Raw genomic sequence first — 13,768 nt, 5'->3', positions numbered from 1 at the left:
CCCCCCCCCCGGGCCCCCCCCACCTGCACCCCCTGTTGCCCCAGCCCTGGGCTCTTCCCCCCCCACCTCCCCACCTACACCCTCCTTCCACTCCAGCCCTGGGCCACTGGTAACTTGCTCCCAGGGCGGGTCATTCAGCAGGAATTTTGGATGTGCACAGAACACAGACAGGATTGGTTCCCATATGGTTACAGAACTTCAGTAAAGTGGAACAATTTTCAGCTTGTGTGATTGGAGGATATCTGGATGCATATGCATACAAGACTGTCCTACATAAATGAGGAAAAGTTGAGGTGCCTTTATTATTCTTTTGTTCCATTCTTTCTTTCTATGGGGAATTTGCCAATGCAATCTCACTGTCTTCCTTTTAAACAAATAAAACTAAAAAAAAAAAAAAAAAAAAAAAAAGAAAAAGGGCAATGGCTGTTGAAAATAGCAATTCCAGTCCTAAAAACCACTGGGAAGCATTTCTTGCTCAATTTTATCCTACTTTTTCTACAGCAAGTTACAGTGGATCAGTATATTTGATTTGGGAGAAATGAAGTAACAGCTGCCCAAATTGAGCGTGAGCACTCCTGAATTTTGAGATGTTCAAAACTGGAAGGCAGGTGCTAGATTCCCTTTCTGAATATTAGCTAAATCTGGAAAGGAAAAGTCAATTTCTGCTTCCATGGCTCAGAAGTGGAAATCCTCCTACTGCCTGGTACAGTATCTAAAGCTGTCCAGGTCCAGTAGAGCCTCCCCTCCCTTACTTTTCGTTTTAAATTCTAGTGGGATCCACATACCTCCCTTGCTAGGCTTCAGATAAAGAGGTGCACTGTCCATTTAGTCCCCCCAATTCTTTCTTTGGGGGCTGCAAGATGAGGTCACACCAGTATCCCTAATCCAGTCTGGGGATGTCTTCTGAAGGGGATATCTGGGCCAAAGCCTTCTACTCCTTGGGCAGACTTGTTCCCCATTCACAGTGCCACCCCGCTCTTGCAGTGAGCTCTCCATTCACAGCAAGCTGCAGCATGAGGTTTCAGCCACCATACTCCCTCCCCCTCCCTTTCCTGTTGCTAGCAGCCAAGGGAATGCTGGGAAATGTAGTTCTTTCCCTGCTCCAGGGCTGGCTCTATAGACTGGGAGCTAACCAAGGAACTACAGTTCATAGGGCCCCCTGTTGATTCTCAGCTCCCAGACTGGATCCCTGCCGGCTGCAAATGGGCTGCCCCAAGCACCTACTTGCTTTGCTGGTGCCTAGAGCCGCCCCTGGCTGGAGAGTCACTCCTGGCTCTGGGGTTTTGCTCTCAGAAGCCACGCCTGGATGTAATGGTGCTAATCATAGATTAGAATATATCAGGGTTGAAAGGGACCTCAGGAGGTCATCTAGTCTCACCCCCTGCTCAAAGCAGGACCAAGCCTCAGACAGATTTTTGCCCCAGATCCCTAAATGGCCCCCTCAAGGATTGAACTCACAACCCTGGGTTTAGCAGGCCAATGCTCAAACTATCCCTCTCCCTCGATACCAGAGGCTTTGCTTGGTACCCCAGACTCCTCCTTCATCTGTCCCTAGGGCCATATTCCAGCCAGCACCTGCATCCATGTTGCAAGGATCTGTGCGGTGAAAGGGAAGCTGGTTGTGGTCTCTGAGGAGAAAGCGTTGAGTGCCAGAGAAGAACAAAACGCCGGACACACAGTAACTCCCGGCACAGCCTCACATGCCGACGTGAGCTGCTTGAGGACACGCGAGGAGGCAGGCTTAGCGATGCTATGGGCCCTGAGAAGGGGAGATAGATTCTGGGTTGCTCTGACTTAATGGCAGCCTCCCCACAGCATCTGGCCCCATCCCTAGTGGACTGTAGGCAGTTGGTGGCACGTCCCCCTTTTTCGGGGGTGAAATCTCTGCTTGATGTACAGCGCATAGCGTAACAAGTGGCCGAACAGTGGAGTCCCTAGTGTGCAAAGCAGTCACACTCCATGAGAGAGTGGGCCATCCAGCCTCGTGTTTACAGCAGGGGAGCTGGGAGTCCCAGGTTATGTGGGTACAACTGAGGGGAGAATTTGCCTCGGACCTGCCCCTTGAGAATGGGTCTTTTTATCGCATAACAAATTATTTTCCTTCCCAAAGTAACCGAGGTGACGGATTGCTCTGCAGAACGGGCCCGTTTGCGAAGCCAGTCAGGTGACGACCAGAGTCGGACCGACATCAGGATTGCGACGGACTTACTGACAACATCCAAGCAGCCATGAACATTGTCAGAGCCCCAGGTGCCCACTTAAATCTCCGGAAGCTGGGAGGGGGAGGAGAGGTTTCCAGAGCACTTAGTTAAATGATAACAGTTAATTAAGGATTTCACTGACAAGCTGTTAGCTTGGGCTGGGGCCAGGTCTGTTCTTCCAGCTGACACGCCTCAGCTCTGTTGAAGGGTGAGCACCCCAGGGTTGTGTATCTGATACTCTGATTCCTGCCCTGGCACCAAATTCTGCTGGCTCATTGTTCACCTGCCTTCTGCTTTGTACACACGGTGAGGGGCTCCTGTCTGACACGATCTCTCCTCAAGTCACTGAAAACGGCATTCAGTGCATCACACTGGGATTTGCAACTAATTTTTCTTTGGGGTGGGGGGGGTTGTCTATTCGTTGCTGGTTAAAGGGGGTGGACTGGAGGTCTTGGAGAATAATGTCTCTGAGTAGCTACATAATCATATTACCTAGATCTTCTCCAGCACGTGTCATCTGCTGGCCTTAAAGCACCTTACGAAGAACGTCAGTATCATTCTCCCCATCTTACAGCTGGGGAAACTGAGGCACAGATAAGGGCCATGACTTGCCCAAGTTCACCCAACATGCTAGTGGCCGATGCCATCATGCAAGTGCCCCACACCACACTGCCCCAAGGACTCAGACCCCTGCCCTGGAGGCTCCTCCTGGGAGTGGGTGGGGAATTCCTTTAACTTCCCCTGATTGTTCCTCCTCCCCAGCTGATGTGGCTTTTCCCCTTCCCAGGGGGAAGCATTACTGAGCCTGTGGATTGGTAGCTAGTGAGGTTGCCGGGGCAGGAGTCGTCTTGGCAACATTCTGGGAGGCTTATCCCCCTCCCAGCTCTGAGGCGGGGCTGGCAGAATACTTTGGAGAGAGGAAGTTTTACACTTCTGAGGGCGAAAATAATAATTCTCACCAGCAGAGGGCACTGCCCACCAAGGCAACAGCCACATTCACAGACACAGAGAACAGGGCCCATCCAGCAGCCTGTGGCAGAGGAGGGACTAGAACCCAGGCGTCCTGGCCTATGGGCCCAGTCTAGCCACTGGACAACACCCCCTCCCTCAACCCCAGAGCACGTAGCAATCAGTGACCCCCATTTCAGATGCCCTGGGTCCTATGCGTTTTGGACTTTCCTATGGAGCAAATCCACCCCTTTCTGCAAACTGGGGGCCAGTCCCACTGGCTGGGGTCAGAGGTTAGGTGTGTACGTAGAGCTATTGGGGACATGGCAGAGTTGGGCTGGCGGGGCAGGGCGGGCACGTGCCGAATGGTGCGCAGTGACCACGGAGTTAATTCTGTCGAAGGTGGCACCCCGGGCGCAGGCAGGATTTCAAGCCTCGTGGGCCAGCCCGGCACGCAGGGAGCATGGTGCATTGTTTGTTTTCTCCCCGGGGACCATGGGGACATTTTACTATTTCAATAAATAAATGAAGAGTTTTTCTTTTCCAGACATCTAATACGTTCCCCACTCCTGTTCCGGGGGGTGCCTGGCTTTTCCATCAGCCTGCATTGGGGTTTCACTTGGAAGACTCCTAGGGCGGGCTTTGCTCGCTACTGCTTGGCCAGGGGAGAGTCACATGCGTTTGGTTCTAAAATTGGCGTTTCAGCTTCCCAGGGCAAAATAAATTAGACCAGGGAGGCATTTGGCCCAGCATGTCTGTCCGTTATCTACGCTAGTTATGCACGACCTCGCTGCTGGGAAATTTAGAAATGGTCCTGAACTTGCCCGAGTTTGAAACAGAGGAGAAATGCACTGGATTGCTCGGCTCTAGAATACAGGTCATAAGGGGTGGAAAAGACCTGGTAGGTCACCTTAGCCAAAATTGTCACAGCTGGATGCTTAAAGTTAGGCTTCTAAATCCATATTTAGGCACCAATCCGCAGGTGGCCTGACCAGGGTGTGCACCTGTTGCTCCCCGTGGGGTCTGTAGTGCCCGGCACTTCTGAAAAGCAGGGCCTTGGACTTTAGAGTCCCAAGCACTGTTCCCCACCCTTATGGCAGTGGAGATAATCTTGAAAAGGTGGCCTGAGTATTACTGAAGCAGAAATGCCTGTTTGAGTCTGCAGAGAGCCTGAAGCCATTGCTCTGAGACGTACGACCTGCCCCATTCATCTCAATCAGAGCCCTGTGGACCCTGCAATTCCCTCAAGGGGGAATGTGGCATTTTCCCATGGAACTCAGCATTTTTACATGGAATTTTTGCATGTGCCAAGCCAGGGACCATTTTGCTCTCTGTCTCCCTGACCAGCCAGGATCTGTCACTTGCTGTCCAACTTGTCCTGCAAGGAGCAGGGGCTTGGATTGTAGTGAGTGCAGGCTCCCTGCACTGTTCCCTGGAACCCCGGCTGAGTCCAGCCTGTAGTCAAGTAGCAGAGGGAACCAGCTGGGCTGCCTGGAGAGGGACACAGGAGCCTGAGCCTGGGAAGATGAGCTGCAGAAGCTGTCTACAAGCAGCCTTCTTTCCCTGGCATGAATTGACTGGGTGAAGGTGGGGTGAGAGGAAGGAGCATGGGCAGGAAGTTCTAAGCGGAGACACCTGGACTGAGGCTAGGTAGGTGTTGGGGCCTGACGAATGGAGTGACATTTATGTGCAGTGTGCCGGTGTGGCTGGAGAGGAGCAATTCCTTTCCTCAAATGGCTGTTTTGTAGATCTCCTAGACTTCTTCCCCCTCCCCCGATTCTTTTGTGCTGGTGCATCAGAACCAGTCTCCTGGATTCAGAGCCCTGTGACAGTTACATCTGTTTGATCCCAGGCTTGGAGAGCACAGCGAATAAACTCACCCTCAAAAATCACTGGTGAATTTTACCTCTGTGAGGATGAGGTGGCAGGATTGGGGGAGGAGATAGCTCAGTGGTTTGAGCATTGTCCAGCTAAACCCAGGCTTGTGAGTTCAGTCCTTGAGGGGGCCATTTAGGGAACTGGGGTAAAAACCTGTCTGGGGATGGATCCTGCTTTGAGCAGGGGGTTGGACTAGATGATCTTCTGAGGTCCTTTCCAACTCTGGAAATCTCAGTACCCAGCTGCAATATCCAGGGCCTGCAGCAGGTGTCACTATTGCTCCAAATATAACCACCAAGCCATTCAGCCTAAGAATCTAGCAACGAAACAAGAAGAATTTGGCTGCGTCTTCCTCAGCTCTCATTTATTTATTTTTGTACCAATGGAAGTTTTGCTGAGAGCTCAGGATTTGGCCTAATGACACGGGTGAGGATTTGCACGTCTATAGTGGGCTTCAGCTGAAAATCTCAAAGAGCCTTCTGGAGCCACCTAGTGGCCACATTGGATAGAGCCTGACTCCTACAGTGGTCTGGCTCTCGGGTATTTACATGACCCCCATTCTACTGGCTCTTTGATGGAATAGGACGAAGGGGCTCAGAAGCTGGCCTTAACCCAGGGGAGCATTATTCAACCATGTTCAAGCGAGACGGGCCCAGGTTACACTCTGAATCAGAAGTCCCATTGGGAATAGAACCCAGGAATCCTGACTCCAAGTCTAGGCGAGAGCACAGCCCATTTATGTGCAGAATGGTTGCTGCTGTGGTTGGAGATGGGGAATTCCTTTTCTCCAACAGCTGGTCTGTGGCTCTCATAGGATTGTTTGCACCCCCGCCCCTCCCCCCTTGATTCTTTTGTGCTGGTCCATCAAAACCAGTGTGTCCTGCATTCAGAGCCCCATGCAGGGTACATCTGTTTGATCAATCCTTTGTTTGATAATGGCGTGGCACCATCAGGGGGACTGTTTGTGCTCTCCACTGCAGTCAATTTAGTGGAGCATTGGTCTCTAAGGGGCAAGTATGGCCTAATGGAGTGGTCCTTGGCTGCTAAATCAGGAGAGCTGGGTTCTAGCCCCCGCTGTGCAGCTATTTCACTGGGAAAGTCTCCGTGACTTGGTTTCCTCATACAGCAAATGATACAAATCTCTGTAAAGCCCTTGCCTGTTATTGGAGGGAAAAGTGCTCTAGAAGTGTGAGCCATTCTTCTACTTAATTCATGATAGGCCTCCTGTAGCCAATGCACTGGCTCCATGGACATCAATGGCATGCAGCAGCAGCAGCACATGAATCACCAGATTTTGGGGGAAATGATGGAATTTTCAGGATTTAAACTAGCGAGGTGATCCCCGGCTCCTCCTGGTTTCCCGGGAGGGGCACAGGAACGTGTTGACATCAATAGAGGACAAGTCATTGGGAGTTCTTTATTCAAAGGGCTACAGCATTCAAGACAAAGAATTTGTGTACTCTGTCTTCTGTGCCCCTGGAAGATCAGACAGAACAGCCTGTGTTTTCTTGTTTAGGACAAGGAGAACCAAAAAGGTCACCCTACTCCTTCCAGTTGGCTGCTTCTCTCCAATCAGCGCTATATACTGGGGCCAGATTAACCCCTGGTATAACCGCACTGGCTTTGTGACACTAGACATTTGTGTATCTATGACTTGTTTAGTGCCAGCAATGTGGGTTATGTTTCCATGGTGCCAGGCCTCTTTACAGACAATGTGATTCACACTCTTGATGTTTCTTTAAAAAAGGGGGATCTACTGATGGCTAAAGATTGTGCTCTGTAAAGTGAAGTCCTTGATACAGCCACAGAGCAGACAATGAGCACAACACTGCCAGCATCCCTGCCTCAATCTTGTCCTGCAAGGGGGAAAGGGAGTTTACTTCTTGTGGCCATTCAGTCCTATCTCGCTGCTGAGACTGGAAACCAGAGGTCTGAGTAGAGCTGGTGGGAAAATGAGCTCCTTGCTGCAGAAAATGCTTACATAAGAAGAAAAAATTCTGTGCAAAAATCAAAATCCAAAACACTTCGCTGAAAACTGAAATGCTTCGATTCTGAAACGCTGCTCTGGTGCCTCCTGGGAGTTGTAGTTTAGGTAACTCATGCTCTCATTCTCCTGTACAGCTGGGGCTCCCAGGGTTAGACTACATCTCCCATGATTCATCACACTCTCCCCTCTTAGGCAGGGGAGATGGTGCATCATGGGAGAAGACGTCTGACTAGGGAGTGCATCTCATAGAAGATAATTGGAGCATGATGCACTCAAACTCCACTCCCATGAGGCACTGCGGCAGAATGTTGGCATTGAAATGTTTGGGTTTTGGGGCATTCCGTTTTTTGATTAACAACCCCTCCTCCCCCCCAAAAATCCCCAAACCAAACTGTTCTAAGGAAAGCTGACTTTTTTTAACCAGACACTTGGTTTAGATGAAAAACCATTTTTTTTTGGTCAAAAAGACCTTTGACTGAAAAGTTTTGACCTACCCTAGGCCTTAGCCAACGTCCACTGCAGTCACCCCTTCGTCAGTGGGGTATTCATCCATGAAAGCTTATGCTCCAATACGTATGTTAGTCTATAAGGTGCCACAGGACTCTTTGTTGCTTTTTACAGATCCAGACTAACACGGCTCCCCCTCTGATACTTAACTATTACAGTGATGATTGTGATCCAAAAACTTAAGAGAGTTTCAGTGGTTTAAGAAAATAGGAGATGTATGTTTAAAACGGTTTTGCAGTACAATATGTAGCAATATAAGGATTCTGCTTATGAAAAAAACAGTCAACTATAAAGAATGATGTATCAAAGGACTAACTTGTTAATCAAGATGATTAGACGTTGCCTGAAATGTAATGTAAAATGGTGCTCTGCATTGTACGGCCATAAATAAGGACCATGTGTGGAGTCAGTAGAGAGCTTGGTGGTATGTGAAAGATATTGGCAGAAGAAAAAGGGAAGTCATAAATATTTATAGAGGTGTCCAAACTGTCTGAGTTTTGTTCTGTGGTTTTTCTCCTTTTTTGGAGGGCGGTGGTGGAGGAGGATAACGTTTATCCCTGGTGAGAAACAGGACAGGTTGTCATTTTTATAAATGAAAAGGAAAAGGACGATTCCTATGAACAATAATAATGAAGTATTTTAGTTACCCTTGTGCTACCGAATGCCTGCTAAAAGGATCGAGCAGTGAAACCAGGCCATTTCCACAAGGCGCATGGCTGTAAAGTACATTTGCTTTCAGCAGCTCTTCCACTGGCATGGTTTTGGGTGTGAAGGAACTGAAGAAAGCGAAAACATCTGAATCAGTAATCGCAGTGCGCAGGAAAGAAAAAGCAGGAGTATATCAGTGGAATGCCCCAGTTTCTGTTGATAAGACATTCTCTTTCTCTCTGTTGAAAAACCTTTAGTGGTGGGAAGGAGTTGGCCCTTTGTCCTCTGAAAAATATTTCCTGGAGATGTCTGTCATCCCTGCAATTGGGCTTTAACGTTCCATCTTTTTTCAGACTGAGAGATTGTCATTGATTTTTCTTTCCTGCCTGGTGCCGTGCTCTGAGTGACTGGAAGAAATCTCAGATCCGAGAGGCCACCCAATAGCTTCTGGAAACTGAACTTCTGCCTCGCGTGAGCAGCTAAGTCAGACCCCTCGGTGTCCCAGGCAATTAAGAATCCTTTGTTGTTCAATCAAAGAAGCAGCTGCCCCAGCTTGGGAGGGCTATCTGAGCCCCCAGTCCTCTTCTAAGGACAAATGGAGATTTGGAGAAGACATTGGGATAAAAAGGGCGTTTTCTGTTGCCATTTAACAAGCTACCTGCCCTTATTTTGTTCCCAGCTCCTCTGCGAAAGATCCCTTGCATCCCAATTGATCCTTGACCAGGACCATTAATTGCAGGTTATGCTCCTGCAGGTAGCTTTGCTGTTTAATTACGCCTCAGAACGTCTGGATTTTTCTGCTGTTTCAATGAGTTTCCTTGTGGGCTAATTAGATTTAGACCTTTGGCGCAATCAATAGATTCTCATCTCGGTACTGGCCAAGCCAGTCATGACCAGTAATTTACAGCTCTAGTTGTTCTGAAATCAATACAGATTTGCTCTTCATTGAGAGCACGGTAAAACAAGGGTGACAGCAGGCCCACTAAGCAGTTGACATGGAAGCAGATCCCATGCTGGTTTTGGATAGGGGCCAGCACAATTAGACAGGCACTGCTGCAGAAGCAGTGAGTGGAGGGAAGCAGGCCTCTTTGGCTGAATGAGCACTGAGTTGAAGAGCTGACAAGGTGTAAGGTTTTTGCCGTCTCTTGAGGCAGGATATATATAATGCAGGTCAGGCTGCCCAAGAGCTTTCAATGTACAAGCATGCAGGTTCTATTGGTCTGATGGAGCCAGGGTGTGGCAAGCCTGAATCATGCACAGTGAGACGTGACCATCCTTTTCTGGAATAGAGAGTTGTAGCCCATGAAAACTATAGGGTCTGTAATGATAGGTTTACTTGCAGTACATTATTCAGCCACTAGGTATCTGCGAGCTGTACAGAATTCCAGATAATCTGTGGTACCTGGTAAATAAGGGTGACAAAGCTGGAACTAGAGCTGTGTGGAAGCCTGTTTGTGTCGGTTGCTGTTTTCTTTAATAAGTGACTCCTGTTTAAGAAGTACCATGATTCCAAGTACTGTGATAGGACCTAGTATGATCCATCTTCCTTTTACTCTCTCCTTTTATCACCTTCCCCTTGAAATAAATCTCACAGATCCAAGTATCCTGTTAAATTGACAGATGCCCTGGTCCCAGTATTCTGCAGTGATGGGACTCTGATCACTTCTTTTGGGAAAGGGAGTCTCTTTTCATGCCCAATTTCTGTTACTGCAGAGAATTAAGAGCAGGGGATATGAAGCATTGGTGGGACTATTGTAAGAATGAAGAGACCTGCATAGTGTAGGCAGTTAGACAGGATGTCCCCAATTGTATTCTTAGGATCTACCCACTTGGGCCCTGATCCTGTACCCTGAGCAATTTGCAGGACTAGGACCTAAAAGTCTGACAATAACTTGGTAATGCAATTCCTGTTCTTTCCAACTCCCGTAAATCTGGTCTTATGGTGTCATTTTTTCACTTGTCCAACATAAAATAAAATGGACTCAAGTCAGCAAATGGCAGTAGTTCCTCAAATTGCATCTAATGTCTCAATATTATTTTCATGCCCTTTGCAGGAGGTAAAAACTTGCCATTGCTCTTGGCCACTGGTAAAATGAAGTGCGCAGGTAATTCACCTAGCCAATGGCAGCTAGGACTCTCCTTTGTCCAGCTCACGAGCTGCAGGCAAGCCGAATTAAAGCAATCTCACAAAATCTGAATGAACCGGAATGTGAAATATTCAATTCTTTGTGGTTCAGAGATTTGGTGGGTGAACATTTTATTGTGTGATCCTCATTCCTCTCTCTCTGTCACCTGGTTTCTGATACTTTTTTAAAATAACAACATTTTGGTTCGTATTTCACCATTTTTCAGTAAACACTCTGCCCCCTGTATAGCGCCACCCTGCTTTTCACTCAGGACCCATGGAGATAAATCTGGCCCTCAGTGTTTCCTACAGACATAAACCAGTCATGCTTGGGACTTTACCTCAGCTACCCCAAAAGATAAAACAACTCTGGTTCAGAACAAAGTTACCAGTGAGGCAATTATTCTCCTTATGCAGAATTCCATTTGCCTCTGGGGTGTGGCATTTCCTTGTGTAATCCACACTAGGTGAAGGGGAGTCTTTGTCCCCCTCTAGTGGCTGGTCCATGCTTGTGGGGTAGCAGCTAGGTAATACCCTTAGTCCTTTAGCTCAAATGGTAGAGGTTCAGGGTTTTAGTACTGAAATGCTGCTGAGGACCCAAGCAGGGTAGGTTATGCTGGTCAGATGTGAATGGATGTTATTTAGCCCATCTTCTCGGTCTCCTTTCAGGCCTGCAGTGAGTGATGTGCCTGGCTCTGAACACTATTGAGCTTTGGAAAAGTGGTGCTCACCTGGGATATAGGTGTAACACCCAACCCCCCTCAATGCTAGCTGGGAAGGGGGTTACAAGAATATCCCGCTCCTGGTATAGACATTCTGGTTCACCAAAGAATATCATACAAGCTCTTAAATGCAAGCCAGGGTCACGCTGGTCATTAATATAGTATCTAGGCATACAGGTCACAGCCATGCCAGGAGTTATGTACGTATACTGAAAATGTGCTTTAAAGTCTGCATCACAATAGAGTTGACAAACAGGTTTTTCAATCAGACAACAGATGATTATTCACCTGTCCCTCTGTTGGCATGTAAAACAAGCATTGTAAGCTAACACACTGGCTGCACAGCTTCATACAAAGTCAACAGGGTGATGTGAAATCAATCAGCAGCGCACAGGAAATAAGCCCAAGGGGTTATTTTGACTCGGGTGCGATAAGACTTCTTTAGACAGCAGATTAGCCTGTTAAGTTTAGTCTCTAGAAAATGTGTTATGAGTTTGTGTTATATTCCTTTTGTTTCCATTATCCTTACTCCCAATTGCTTGAATCTTTGATCACAAATGTATTGTTTTCACTCTGAATATATCTCAGTGCTGTGATATTAAGCATGGGGAGTTCTATTATACAAATTAGTGTGTGCACTGTTTCCACGGGGACAGCAGGCCTGATATTACTGTCAGTGTTCAGAGGAGAAGGGGCTGGGCACTACAGGGGAAAGCTTCATAGGGATTGGGGCACACCTATTGTTAACCAGCAAAGCACAGTAAGGGCTAGCATTGCCCAGAGGAAAGTGCTTGGCTGGTTAACAGGCTGGTGGTGTCAGGGAGTTGACACCCAGCTAAACACTAGCAAGTCTCCCTCTGGTGAAATACCCCCCTGTATTCCCAGCCCACACATGGCTGTAATCATCTTTGTACAAAATATGCCTTGTAAGGCATCATTTAAAAACTAATAACTCACTGGTCAATAATATCATAGTAAAGTGTATTTAACAATTATGTAAAGTTATGAACATAAGTGGAAATCATGACTGAAGTTCACTAAATAGGTCTGGGAAGTGGATAAATCTGTTTCTCAAAGACAAAGGACAAGCCGATGCCACTAGCCAGGTGTCATCAAAGCTGATGGGCTATCACCCTATCAAGAGGCCATTTTTTGGCAAAGAAAGGGGGCAGGAAAAAAACAGAGCTGCAACTTAGAAAACAACGTAGCAGCCTCCCCCCCCACTAGACTCCACGTCTCCTTCTGCTCAGCTGAATAGAACTTTATGGGGGGGCTGAACCATAATAGTGAGGGGCAAATACCCCAAGGCATCTCTCTCCCTGCCCAGCTCACTTTTTGCACCCGAGAAGACAAAAGAAACAGCTGTTAGACTTTGGGAGAAGGGTCCTGACCTGAAAAGTTTGGTTAGTAATGCTATTAGAAGGATGTGGTAACGACTCTACTTTCAATCAAGTATAGTTCAAGTTAGGCACTAGGAAGCATTTTAACTTTATTTTTCTTGTAACCATTTCTAACTTTTATGCCTCATTACTCGTACGCACTTAAAATCTCCCTCTTTGCAGTTAAATAAACGTGTTTTATTCTTTAATTGAAACTAATCCGGTGTGTTTAAGTTAAATTATCTGGGTAACTCCATTTAAGGTGGCAAGTTGTGATAATGTTCCCTTAACGGGACAACAGACCTCATCTTTCTGGACTGTCCAGGAGAGGTCTGGACAGTGCTAAACACAAGTTTTTGGGAGAAAAGCCGGGACTAGGAGTGTGTTGGGGTCACCCTGCAATATAACCAAGGCTGGTGAGAGCCAGCGTGTAATCAAAGTGTAGCTGGCAGGCTGCAGTTCCACACACACACACTCAGGGGCACCCAAGGTTGCAGAGTGGGGGTGACACATCATTTCACTGGTCTGAATTGCACCCTGGAATGTCACACTCCGTCCTGCTGGCAAAGGATAGCAAGGTGACTCACGGTTCTGGGTACCCCAAGAACCATGTGCATTGTGCAACCGGCCTCTTTTGCTAATGAGCTGAACCAGATGTAAAGGTTGGACATGCCACGAAGCGGTGTACAAATATGTCCCTCCCCCTTGTAGAGAGGGGAGCTCTGGGAGATATTTTCAGGGCTTCCCCTGGGCAGTGGCTTATGGGCACGTTGATAGGTTCTCCCATTGCTTCAATGGAGGAGACCTTATGGGTAGCTGAGCTCTGAGTAGTGTGATTGTGTGTTGTTTCTTTGCACCAAAAGCCAGTTCACGCCACCTATTCATGCTTAGCCAACTTGTTGTTGTGCTAGGAGAGTGACTCTCACTAACTGTGGTGTAACTTTCACAGGGACTGTTAGCTACCCAGCTGTCTCCCAACAGCTTAGAAGCCTCTCGTTGGCATCTGTTTTTTTTTTTAATTACTCATGGCAGATCACTGACGGAAACACTAAATGTAGGCATTGGAACGGTACTAATACAGTAGACCAGGAAGATGTGCACAGGTACAGTGCTAGTAAAAACCAATCAAACGTTGTACGAGGACAAACACCCATCTTCAGCACAAGTAGAAAAACAGCCTCAGTTACTAGAAAAAAATGGGTGTATTGATCATTTGGCCACTGGAATATTACGAATTTATGCCCTGAAGAGAGGACGTTCTAGCCCCTGTATACCACACACTGGACTAGCAGTGGTCTTCGAAATATTTAGGTCAAAATGTTCAGACCTAAAATTAGCCTAACTCCATATTCAGAAACAAACAAAAGTTTTGG

This window comes from Trachemys scripta, chromosome 15 (genome assembly GCF_013100865.1).
Source record: "Trachemys scripta elegans isolate TJP31775 chromosome 15, CAS_Tse_1.0, whole genome shotgun sequence".
Taxonomy (NCBI): Eukaryota; Metazoa; Chordata; order Testudines; family Emydidae; genus Trachemys; species Trachemys scripta.
The sequence above is the reverse complement of the archived record's forward strand: the minus strand, read 5'-3'. Positions refer to the sequence as shown.